Genomic DNA, 13,930 nt, shown 5'->3' with positions numbered 1-13,930 from the left:
CTTTCTCACACAAATGGTCCCCCCAAAAATTGGCTGGACTCCTGCTGAGAATAAATGCTTACCATTGCAAATAAAAGCTGCGATCGAGACCTTAAAGCTTTACTGTTAGCCAGCCAGACAATAATTCATTTGTACTTGATTTTTCATTAACTCCTTTTTTGCTGTTTAAGGGAATCTTCCCAGGGCTTTCTCTAGTTGTATTAACCCTAAGATCTTTATCTTCCATGTGCTTTTCTTCTATATGAAGGAAAAAGTGAAACCACATGAAACTGGGCAACGCACCAGAAAACATTTATGAAATTTCTGGTGAAGTGTTTTGGCATAACTACATAACAATAACATACTATATTCATTAACTTGAACAAACAAACCCAATAGATTCTTAAAAAACAAAACGAAGAAGAAAGTACAGATGCGGTGTAACTTTACACTTTGACAATGCAGAGGACAGATTTACCAGCTTGTTTATTGCTTCTCTTGACGAAGGAGAAGAGCTAACCCAAAAGCCATAGGCAGGATCTACGGCAAAGAACACGGGGGGAAATCCCAGTCAATCTAGGTCTCAGTGGTGCCAGTAAACTGGCAAGATCCACAGCACTGTTAAGGATACAGCATTTGCAATCATTTAACTGACATCTAGTTAAACTTGATGATGGTAAAGGTAACGGATGCTCAGCAGAACACTGAGGTGTCTCCTAAAGTGACAGGAATGTATTCCTTCCTTTACCCTCCTGCAGGCATGGACTAGTAATTGGTCTAGAAGTATTTGCCTCTCTTTTCTTTCTTGATCAAGAATGATTTTGCTGTCATACAGCACACAAGAGTGTACGCTCTGTGCAATAGTTGGAGGGAGAAACTCACTTGAGTGACTGATCGGTCCAAGCATTCTCCACTGCTGAGCTGGATTCAAGTCCTGTAGACAACCCACTGCCGTACAAACAATCTGCCTCAACCATAAGCAAGCTGGCTTGGAGAGTAGAAGCAGTAAAGCTCAATTCATGTGGCAGTGCAAGGAGACTATTTTATTCCACTTCTGACGATAAATTTATCTTCAGGTGAAACTGCAGACTCATTTATTTTGCAAACACCTCTGTTTGAACAGCTTGTTCAGGCCACCTCTTCGCAGGACCACACTGTGGGACATAGGCATATCCTAAACATGTGTGTAGGACCAGTTCCTTCCCTGGAGAAGGGACACAGCGAACAGGAGGTGGGAGAAAGAAGAAACATCAGCTCCACACAACTTTGGCCAAAATCACAACAGAAGAGGAACAAGGAATAAGGAGAACCAGGACCTCAAAACTGTTTAGATGCAGGTTAATGTGCCAAGTAAATGAAAATCAGACTGTTCAGAGATGGATGCTGCATGGTTGTGGATAAGGTGAGGAAAAGACCCCTCGGGGTCGCAGCTCCTGTGCTGTTATATATGAGGGGATGTACCCACCTCAGTCCTCCCAGTAAATCCATCTCAGAGCTTTTAAAGGCATTTATTTATGCTTGTTCAGAGTACTGGGTCTCATGAGACAATTAAAAAAGACTGACGGAGCATTTCTAAAAGTCGAACAGCTATTTCAAATATGAAAGAACAAAGAGTAGGCTGGGACTCAGGGATCTCACAGAGTAAGAAACCATTTGCAGTGAAGGAAGCGCAAGTGGGCTGTGTTTCCTACATTAAAGCAGATCAGTTGTGAAAGAGTGATGGTTTTGTGCATTTTTTATTCCTTCTCATGTGAACTTGTACATCTGTTAGACGTTTGTGTACTAGTTTCTAAGTAGTGGAGCTATTTAAGCTGGTAAGACATACAAATACCCCAAAGGGAACAAGTATGTTAACATGTACAATTCTTATGAAACTGGCATTTTCTGTGCTAGGCCAAAAAATTATCATTGTTGTGGCATTTCCACTAATTCAGAATAAATATAAATGTTGAAAATATTATTTCATTTTTCATATAATAAAGATCAGATCTGTAAAGTTTCTCTTTTTTTTTCCTTTTAAATAGAGGCGGTGTTAAGCTTTCCACTGCACTTCATTCCAGCAGTTCCTCCTGAGTTGAGTCTCACATCTTGTGGAATACCCTGATTTGAATTATTTGCAAGGAATAATTTCCCATTCTTATATATGGAGGTATTCCAGAAGAGGGTTTTGTTTTTGTTTTAAACGCAGTCCTGCTGTTACAGCTCAGGTTTGTTTTCCCTAAGAGAAATGAAAAATTACTAGAAAAAGGGTAAGAATTGCATTATTACCATCCCTACACTTTCTTTCTGCTCTTTAATTAATTATTGTGTTGCAGAGTTTGATGACACTTTACAAGGAGCTGAAGCGAGCTGACCATTGTGAAGGAAAAAAGGCTGGCAACAGAAAACAGTGGCACAGTGGTAAGGTGAGGGTGAGAGGCAGAAAAAAGCCATGAGCAAATTTGATCACGAAAGTCCAGCACAGTGAGTCCTCTGCCCTCTCCTGTCTAACCCGAAGTGTGTGCACTTTGCTCAGGGAACCTTAAGAAAGCCTCGCAATAAATACTGTAAGAGAGTAAAATGTGTCCCTTACAACAGAGGAGTGACTTAGGCAGCTGAGGAGAGCTCTTGGGCTGCGAATCCCATGCAGGAGTGAGGTGGATGCTGCCCTTGTGGCCCCCACCTCCACTCAAGAGGACAGCTTACCTGGAGCACTGCCTTGGGTTTATGAATCCCTCTTCACCCCAGCCCCTAATATGGCAGTGCTGAGCATCACAATGCTCGGCCCCTTGGCGTATTTGTCTTATATCATATGCAAATAGAATTAAAATGTAGGAAGACCTGCCCAGTGCTTACAAGCTTTATCAGAACTTGTGCTAGCTGCGGTGGTCTCCCCTCCCAAGGGAGAGCTCGTCAGCTGGTTATAGAGATGTGCAGAGAAGCTCATCACATCCTGCTGAGGTTTTTCATGTCTCAGCATTCATTTTTGTCACCAACTCAAAGGAAAGCCCTGAACTCCACGGCAGCCCAGCTGCCCGGCTCTGCTCAGTGCCTGCATCTGTCCAGGCTGCCTTCCTCATTAATGGGGAAAGAACGCACGCTTCTGCGGAGGGATTCGTCTCATGTGAAGTTGAGGTGGATCTGGAGCGAGCTGCTGCCAAGCATCCCAGAGCCCCAGTTTTCCTTCAGCCTCTGCTCCCAACAGCTGGGAGAGGATGGGGAGCAGGGACCCCAGGCCACAGAGTAATTGGCCTCTGCTGAGAAAGTTGAAAGCAAGCTAGACATTTTGTGATGGAAATTTTTCTGCTTCCCATCCATCCCCCACCAAAGTCAGGCCATCCATGTGGAAAGTTTCGATTGTGATAGTCAACAAAGAAATATGCCATTGAGTAATTTCTGATCTGGCTTTATTTGCAGTTGTCCTGAAATGTAGCTTTTTGAATGTTAATAAGAATACAGGTTTATGACTCAGAAGCGGACAGTGGGAGAGGAGAACTTAACTGTCTGAGCTTACCTTTAATTCTTGTACTTCTAACTCAAGTAAGATATTGTGAGCACCTTTTCTTAATATCTGCCTGCTTATACATCCCCCATTTCCAGTTGTGGACTAGCAGATTGCTGGAAATGGGTGGACGCCCATCTTAACCAAAAAAGAGACATCAGAAAGAAACTGGATTAATGCTGAGAAGGGGAGATTCATTTTTAAAAAGATACTTGGTTCTTGTCACAGTGGAATTAAGAAATCTTATTCCTCTCACTTGATATATGGCACATCCCTACTCCTGTACATCTGTCCGGATGCACGCCTAAGCAGCACACTTTCAAAGTGTCCTTGAGAGTGGCTCATCTTTTGTGCACAAGTTACAGGATGATAAAGTCTCTGTAATAATCATTTATTGTTTCCAATTTCCATCTGTATCCGGGTGTAATGTTCACAGATTCAAAAAGCTGGAACAGGCAGGTATTGGCTAAGTAGCCCACCTGGCTCCACTTATCCCCCTTTCAAATTAGAGGCAATGTAACCCAAAACCTCTATCTTCTGCTTTTTAACATTTCACACAAACTCATTTGGGAAATTTATTGTGGCTTTAAAAAGATCTGACTTTTTTATTTGGTGCGTCACACTGCAAGAACAGTACAGTACCTGTTAGCCAGATGGTACAGGAATAACAGGCCAAAAGGTACCAGATTTCTTATTTAGAGTCTGCTGTGAAACATGCATATCAGATTCAGGTGATATTAATGAAAAAATAATGCTGGAAAAGTTACAAGCCATTATTCCATGCAGAAATGGCATTTTTCCCCTTTTACAAGCACTCTCAAGTTAAATAAGCTTTGAACTTTCAGATCTTTCTGTTTGCGGGGGTTTGCTTATAACAGTCATGTAGCCAATATGACGACAAGTTTGGAAGAGGCCCAGGTATTTTTAATCAGTGAGACCATGCTGCAATGTATGAAACAGATTTAAACTGCTTTTGCCTTCACATGACCAAAATTTTCTCTAACTTAATATAAAGTCAGTATAACCAACCCACCAGAATCCAGGAAAGTTTACTGCTCCTAAGCAGGCTAGGCTGCATTATAATCTTAATTGTCAGCCCTAATAGGATCTTGTGAGGGTTTTATGAAAATCAATTTCGTTTTAGAGATCGTAAATGGTGCAGCGGCTCTGTCAGCGGGAGCGCTATCAAACTGCTTTACTGTCATATCAAAATTAATATCCAGTTTTCTTTCTTGTTGGTATTAAACCGGACCAGATGTTTGCTTTGAGTTTGTAAACCCCTGGTAACAGTGACAAACAGGATGAAAGTCATAGGGGAAAACAACCCCAGCGCCGGCACTCGGAGCCAGTCGGTCCCCACCCCGCTCTGCTCCCCACTGAGCACGAATAAGCCATCCCTCCCACGGGGTCGTTTGCTCGCTCGCTCGGTTGTTTGTTTGTTTGGAGGGAACTGGGTTAGAGTAGCTCAACTTCAAATGAAAAACACATCCTAATCTAGTGGGACCTGCACTGGAAATAATGCATCAGAGCGTCCTGGCCCTTCCTGAGGCCTGATCTGCACTAAAGTTTGGCCGCTGGAGCTGTGCTTCAATTAGGAGTTTCCAGACTTGCCGACAAAGTCATGCCAGCAGAGCCCTAGTGTAGACAGGATCTGCTGGGAAACAGCTTCTTTCGGTCATCTTGTGTAGCTCCTTTGGGGAACACTGTCTGCTTTTCTCCTTATGAGGGCTTATTCCTTTAGACGTGCCGTCAGATCCTTCCCAGCCCAGCCAGCACCACAGTTCACCATGTCCTCACCCCCTGTGACTCTTCCCCTCTTCACGTCCATGGTGGCAATCACAAGTTGATGTGATGGAATGCGTGGGGTCACATCTAGTTGCAGGGCCATGCTAAACCCCAGTTACAAGGAGGTTTCCTGCCATGACCACGGGGTTGGCGAGGAGAGGTGACAAAGCTGCAGGGATATTTAAAACTAAGAGGAAGCTTTAGGTAGACCTGCTCCAAGATGTTTGATCCTCCCTCATGTTCTTCTCTCTCAAATAAGCCAGCACACCACTTCATGTGCCAGTATGTCAGTATCTCCAAACCACTGGCACCATTTCTTGCTTCCTTCCTCCTAGGGGAACCTTTGGCGTTTGGAGTCCCAGTTCAGTATCACCAACAGGGACCTGACTCAGTCCCCTCAAAGCCTTGGTCTGCTGCGGCTTTCAGTCCTCCATGGGTAGGTCCTCCTCACCGCAGGGGCTGACCAGCCCCTCTCAGACCCATTCTTCCTCCCACAAGCTCCCCACAGATCTTGCCTACCATAACAAATATAAAATGCATAAACCTACCCAATACCTCACTTCATAAAAAAGTTAACCCTAGTGATAGCAAAAGTATGCAAAATAACTGCAAAACCTAATCACAGCAGGAGGAAGTGTACAAAACTCCTGATCTCAGCTACTATTAACATCTGTGTAGGATGTTCTCGCTATGTAACATGGAAAATGGAAATTCCTATAATTTTCCTGTTTTGTAGGAGCATTATAGTTTACCTGATTTGTGAGATGAGATAATGAGCTGAGGTCTTAGACTAAAGTAATATAGGAAAGTGTTAGTTTCAATAAGGACCGAATTATATCTTTAGCTGTGAATTTACAGGGTTTTCCAAATTTAAGACAGGCCATTTTAAACATGACCAAGGAAAAAATAAAAACGAAAAAAGGGTGCCTTTCTAACTTAAAATAATATTGACATAATTTTCTTGGATTTTCACATTATTTTGAAAAGAACTTCAAAGTATGTCTGTCAGAATGTTATTAATAAGGTGTAAAATGGCTCATATGCTAACTTTCGTCACATCTCATTACAAATTTAAAAAAAAAGAAAAAAAGAGAAAATATTTCTGCAAAGTAAATTTAGCTTAAGTGCATTATTATTTTTTTCAGCAAAATGGGTCATTGGCGTAAACCTGTGAACATTTTTTGGTTTTCCATGGTTTGATGAAAATTAAACATATTCCATTGAATTCATATGATGAATGTGCAAAGTCATTTGAAACAGAAAGGAAAAACATATCTGAACAGGCTTTTTTGCAACAAGATTAAACTGCGCACGGCTTCAGTCAGAAGGCTTGGAAGGCAGCTTAATTTCTTTGAGCTATGAGACAGAAGGCCAAAGCCCTCAGCAGAAGTAAATTGGTATTGCTCCACCGAACACGTTGGAGCCGTGCTAATGGCAAAGGAATCATGCTGATTGACATCAGATGAGGATTTGGCCCCATTGCGTCTCCTGGGTGAATGAGATTTTCTGTGTTAAAGAGAACACTATTATTCCACAAATGGCACAGCACTGTCGCCCTGAACACTTACTGGCTTTTTAAAAACCGTCTTTTCCCAAACATTCCTTAATCTAAATCAGGGTAAATAGGACAAAACAGGTTTCCGTTTCCTAAGATCGTGATGTGGTGCTTTTTGTTGCTGCTCTGGGCTTGCACAAGTTCACTGTATCTGCTTGAATATGGACTCCTGCCTATGAATGTTGTCTGGCCACCAGACTGATACTCTTCAATATTTTTTAGAAAAAATAGATACATTCCTAAGAAACCGACACTTGCCGCTTTAGCAGTTTAAGTGTTTACAGTTAACAAGTACCATCCTCCGCAGAATTCTGCAGCTTCAGAAAAGCATAACAACACATGGTTTAAAAATCTGCGAAATGATGCTGATACCTTATTAGTTCATTGCTGCTGTGCAAATCCATCTCGTCTGCTACCACCTCACCTGCCCCCCAGAGTCCTTAACACTCAGTTCTGCTCTCTAACATTTGCAAAAATACACGGAAAAGTCAAAATAACAAATTATAAGGTGACTGTGAAAGCTTATTTTCCATGCACAGTGCTAAGCCATATTCCAGTGGGGTGGACGTTTCTTGGCTGCAGGCAGAAAGCCACGCTTTGAAGAAGTGCTAAGCTGTATCTTGAGCTTGACGGCAGGCTGCTGGCATGGAGGCCACTGTAACCCATATCTCTAGTGACGACTTGCATGTTTGTCAGTGCGTCTGGGCCCAAATAATCGTATATCCTTGTTAGAATTTGTCACACGCTAGGCTACGGGCGACCTCCTGAGCTTTGCAAAGTGTGTAGCAATACCATTGCATTGATTATAGTAACAAGACACATACCACATACAAAATATATACAAGACATACCTTGGAGAACAAATGGAAAGCAAAAGCCTGGGGTCACAAATTTTCCATGTGTCCTACGGCTCCGTTGCTGCAGAAAACTGCCCTGTATGTATGGACATGCCTCAGGACAACCCATGAACATTAACTAAGGCAGCCCTTGTTGCCTTGCTTTCTCTTATCACCGGGGTTTCAAACTCCCCAGCATTTTCCATGCTAACATAATTTTGCTCCCAGGTGCATAACAAAGTCCCAAATTAGAAAGTGTAGCCGAACTACACTTTGCAGCCTTAAAATGTTTTAGTTATTCCCTTCCTTACAGCCTTCTCTCCCTTTCTGCTGCCTACAAAATTAATTTAGTCATAATGCCTGTGGCTTTGCTGATTCCCTGTCACATCTTCATGTGGACAAGTCACTTAAGTCCGCAAGAGCATTTGTGTCTGTTTCTCAGTCTCAGAGTTGGGTCAACTGCTTCAGACCACAGCCTATATACCATGCTCTTATTTCCAGCATGGTGTGAAGCCAGTGTAGCCCCATTAGCATTCCTAATAGTATGTAACCTGAATATCTAACTCATAGCAGGGTTTTAACACAATCATTCTGTTGTCAGCATAAACCAAACTTTTCTAGACTTTTAATTTTTATATCTAAGCTGCCTGTTGCAATAACCCAGGTAACTGATCATCGAGTGATAACAAATCCTTTTCTAGGGGCCAAGACATTGAACCAAGCCTTAAAGTAAATTGTCTCACTTAAGGTGAGGAAGAAATCTGTGCAGGCCTTCCAGGTGTGACACAAGGGTACACAGCAGCTTCTGGAGCCCAGGCAGAAGACCTTAGCAGTTTAAAAAACACTAAATGCTTCGTTAGGTGACTGGTTCCCACTTAATTTGTCCAATCTCAATTTGATAAATAGACCCACTGATGTCCAGAACAGATCAGTGAACCTCTATATTTTCTCTATTCGGAGACATTAGCATGTTTGTGATGTGATGGTCAAGGTCCATAATACGCAGGAGTACATAAAGTGTGTTCCCCTGTGAAATACTCTCTAAATCTTCAGTCTGTTGGCTTGCATTTCTTCAGTAAGTGTCAATATTAATTTGCGTTTTCATGTCTTTGTACGTATTTCTCATTTCTGCCTACGTAGTTCCAGGCTCTCTAACACATTTCTATTCCAATATAACTTAAAGCAATAGCCATCAGACAATAGGCATAAATTCAAACCATGGATCTGCAAGCACAGAAAGTTTATACCAGCTATATCACCTACAGTTTCAAGCTTCAGGAATGGCTGCCATATGACCAGAAATACATCAAATGTCCCCCTTGAAAGATATAAAACCCACTCCACCTGCTCACAAAATTCTCCACACCAGCATGAAATCCATGGCAGTTATTCCTTTTACATAACGTTGTTGTGGTTACTGCAGTTAGAGCCACGCATTATTAAAATTGACTTGCATTATTAACATTAACTTATGGTCGCTGCCATCCAAAAAAAAATTAGTCTTTTGAGATATTTGAAGCAGAGCCAATTTCAGCTCTGAAAAACTGCTCTTGAAGTCTTTTGTCCACAACTTTTTGCATCTGTAGCACATCTCCCATTCTAAAGCCACAGGCATTTTTTTTTCTCAGATGGTTTGTATATTTCTTTGTATATATATTTTAAAAATTATGCTTAAACAAGTTAGCCGCACTGTACTTCAGAGTGGCCTCTTCATTCTATTGATTCAAATCCTTTTTCCACTGGCTGAAAGACTGAGAAATAATAACACAAAAAAGGTAATAGCAGGAAGTTCCCCGTGTCACCATAAGAGTCCACATGTAGAATGAGAGCAGAATCTTAAATCACATGGAGAAGGTAATTCATGGTAATTGTTTGTGCTATGGTATTAAGCACGTCAGAGATAGCACATCTGGATCCTTTGTACCACGACCACAGTACCCAAAACCGTAACTGACAGACAATTTCCTGTACTTAATGTGACGAACTCCTTCAGAACCTTGAACGTCTCTTAGAGGAGAGGACATTTTTGAAATCCAACCACTATAAAACGAGCCCTCATTTCCTTCCCATTTCAGCACACTCTGTTGTGTTCGGTAGTCTGTAATTTCTCATTTGTGCTGACAAACAGTCCCGTCCTTGATCAGTTTGCAAGAGGCTCCAGGGAGCCATCATGCTTGCCATCAGGTTGGGTTGTAAACTTCTGTCTTGTCGCTCCGATCACGTTCCGGTTCATGTAATTCCCATTCTGGCTCCCTGGATTCCTCTCCCAGTTGCAATTAGGAATGACATTCTCATTCACTTCCTTTTCTGATGTTCTGAGCCTTGTTGCCACATGATCCTTACTCCCCACCCCATCTGTTTGCCTGTCTATAAACATATATGGAACAGCAATAGCCCGGGTATCGAGGCAGCGTGCTCCCAACTCCTTTGCTACAGCCATGGGAGAAGTGATTGCAATTAGCTTTCTGCGCAGTGACAAAGTGCTGGTATATTTCTTTGGTATATTCATTCCTATTCCTACTCACACCATCACTGTATACTTTTTATTAAACAATTACCTCAGTCACTGCTTTTCTCGAAAGACTCTATTTGAATCCTGTGCCAGAGGATCCCAACAATATTTACAGCAGTAGAAACTTGTCCAGGCAGGGACAGAAATATACAGCCAACATTCACTTCCATGGCTCCACTTACTGATATTTGTTACCCTTAATAATCAATGATACAGATATTAAGCCTTAGTCAAAGATGGTTTTGACAAACATTTTTGAACAAAACCCAATACATTCTGAAATATATTTTTTTAACAGAAACAGTAGTAAGTACATTCAATTCTTTTCTCATCCCCAACAGAATCAAATTTACAGAAGATCTTTCCTGGTCTGAATTAACTGGAATAATAAAGAACTTAATGTCAAGTTGAGTAATGATAGATATAATGGTTCAGAGCGTAGCTGCTACTTTAATTCATGAATATAATAAAATGGAGTTTAGGAAACATTTGTATTACAGTGAAGTAATACATTCAGCTGAAACTTTAGCAAGAAAACACATTACCGCAACAAAATAGTCAGTATTCATATATCAACCTGGGTTTAGCTGATTTGGCGAATCTTTTAAATAACAAACACCACAAAAGCACAGTTTGAAACAGCTCAGAAACACATTATGTTCATTTAATAGCAGATGTGAAACTACTGACACTTTGGGCCTTTTAATACAATCCCTGGCATCCACCCCACTAATTAACCTCCTTGCGTTAGCAAGATCACAGACTTTCAGCGTAAAGAGCTGGTACGCTGAAATGCCTTGAGACAGTTTTATGAAGCTGTCTGAGAGAGCACTTGGGTTTGTCCATATTCAGTGCCTGGTTCTCTCACCAGTTTCCTCCACCAGCCTCGTGTGAGCAAGTCCATTAGCACAGTTTAGTTCAGTTTTCATGAAAAAAATGGGCCCAAAAGTTTTTTCCACTCTTGCACAAGTTAATGTAGATGAAGAAACTGGAGTCTCTCTGATGAATTATACTAGCTGAATTTGAGCTCCTCACTCACTGATTGGGAAGGAAGAATATTATATGTCTCCTATCCCTCTTGCTGCTCAAGGACGTCCCTTGCCTCTTACTCCTTCATGCCTTTTCCACTTCTCTGGTTCCTGTCTTTTAAAAAATTCTCGACTGCTTGGGCAAATTTTATAAAATCTAGGGGTAAGGGGATATTGCTGTGGAGACTTGTTATTCTCTACAAGGAGAGAGAATTTGTAAGTGGATTTGAGACAGAAAGGGAGAGGCACGATTTTCCCATTCCTCCCCAGTGTCCGAGTTCAGATAGATAAAGGATTCAACCCTATCAAGTGGCGAATGACATCACCCCTCTGCCTCCCCCAGAAACCCAAGCAGGCTCAGCATTTTGCAAAATACACTGAGGGTCAGCTTACAGTTCAGAAAAGAAAGACTTGAAAACAACAAAAAGTAATTTAATCCAAACCACTGCACAAAAAGAGAGCCCTTCAGTGAAAGGATGAGAATATTGCTATTGACAGGGGTGGGGAGAAAACCTGCCAGTTTTCTTGATATATAATTATCAAGAATAATCAAATTGCCATGGATGAAGCCAGAAGAGATCCAAGCCTCCCTTTGGTCCCTCAGTGAGGTCCTAATGTAACACTTCCACACATCGGCACAGCCCGGTCCCTTCCTGGAGGAGCAGTGTCAAGGCAGCTTCCCCAGCCTGAACCTTTGTGGGGGTAGGTTTTGGTTCTGGCCTGGAGCAGCATTAGGTGTTTGCTCTATAACTGGCTGACCCAAAGTCAAATATCCCCCCAGTTGAGGAGGGCTGAATCCAGCCTAAATCAGCTGAGTTTTCTCCCATGCCAGAAAACTTTTGGCTAAGCAATTAGGACAGGTCTCACAGTAGAGCCGAAGAACTGGCTTTTAATTTTGTGGTTTCAAACTTATTTCAGAATTTAAACTGATAATCCTCCATCTTAATTTAAAAATAAACCCTGCTGCCTCACTTAATCCTGTCTCTAAACATACTTGGGTCAGATCTTCAGTGCCCTGGTGTCCTTCCCAGAGGGAAAGCCAGTGGTTCACTCTCCTTAGGTTCATTCTCCAGGGATCCCTGGGGGCCGTACAGCTAACAGAGCTGTCTCTTGGGGCACCCTTTGGCTACAGCTCTGCTCTGATGAGCCCCAGCTGCAACATTGGCTTCTTAGGGGCCCTGATAGCCAGACAAAGTTGGGGCAGATTTGGCATTGCATGAAGGACAGGTTGAACTGGCTTTCAACAGGACAGCCAGGACACAAAGATGGATCAGGGCCAAACTCCCCTCACGCTGAGCTGAGTGCAGCAAACCCTTGGATCTTGATAAGCTCGATATCTTCATTCTTTTTTCTTTCAAATTAACCTGTTCTGTTTCGCTTCATTCTTCTTTCATTTTTCAAAATCAGATCTCTTCTGTCTTTGGCTATCTGCCTCTGTCTTTTTCTTCATTGTTTTTTGTTTCCAGTAATAGACTTATTAACATTCCCTTCATTGTCTATGGCATTCCTGACATTACTTTACTGACTCATATTTTACCATAAACTATAACTTTGTTCTTTTTCTATTCATGCTATATTTTTCCCCCAAATGAAATCCCTCCTGAGAACAGTACGTTCCCCCAAAATCCCTTAAATGATGTAACAAATCATTCTTTGGAGATAGCTTGACCCAGGTGTGATGTCTTATCTCTTGCCATTAAATAGTTGTTTGGTTTTGACATGATAAATCACTAGTTTGTGTTAAATGGCATTCAACTCCCCTAGCAAAGGCAAGGATGCTTTGTCTTTCTTCCTACCACTCTTTTCTTATACTATTTAAGATTGTAATGATATATGGGGTTTTCTGCCTTTGCTATTCCAAAGCACTAAGGTCTTGGCCATGTGTCTTTCCTCTCTATGCTTGATTTTATTGGGTAACATTGAGAGGAAAATAACCTTGGATGAGATTGTTGTGAAAAAACAAAATAACCTTCCCCAACGCTCCACAAAAGAAAGCCCTTATGGTTTTATTGTTCTATCGAGGATTTATTGTCAAATTCCATTTCAGCGATTCCAGACATCATGATTAAAAAGTGGATGTGGACTCAGAAAAATGTCCCATTGTTATTTTGAGTCAATTGCTAACACAAAATGTTCTCTGATAAGAATAGCAAGAGGACTCCCTGAAGGAGTGGTGCTGGGATATCTGTTACAGCATCGTGGCTCAGAGAGGGACATTCCTGCACAGCAGATGAATCTCATCCTACCAGCACAGAGAGTAAGCAGGGGTCATTTCCTAGCAGGCTGTGTTATGACTGAGAAAAAAGGTCAATGAATCAATGAATAATCAATGCACCCTCACGGAACATTATACTAATGTTCTTTCCCGACTGAGAACTGCTTCTATTGATTTTAACAAGCTTGGTATTGTAGGGTGGGATTCATTCACTCCAACTTTACCCATCTGCAATGCAAATGACTCGTCTAACCTCTGTGGGCATCTATTTCAGAATGAGATGGCACAAATCCTAGATGTGCTTATTCCTCTTCATTGATTATAACGGGCATCCAAACAGGTAGCTCAGACATGATGGGGGGGGGGAGGGGTGTGTGGGGTGTTGAACTAGGTGATCTTTAAAGGTCGCTTCCAACCCAAACAATTCTGTGATTCTATGATTCTATAAGATGAATTTCTACTCTGTCAAGTTCTGCATATGGCCAGGTGAATCCCATCCATCCAGATTGTTTTTTGCTTGGTATTTTGCCTTTTCTGTT

This window comes from Rissa tridactyla, chromosome 1 (assembly GCF_028500815.1).
Source record: "Rissa tridactyla isolate bRisTri1 chromosome 1, bRisTri1.patW.cur.20221130, whole genome shotgun sequence".
Classification (NCBI taxonomy): domain Eukaryota; kingdom Metazoa; phylum Chordata; class Aves; order Charadriiformes; family Laridae; genus Rissa; species Rissa tridactyla.
Note: the sequence above shows the minus strand (reverse complement) of the source record.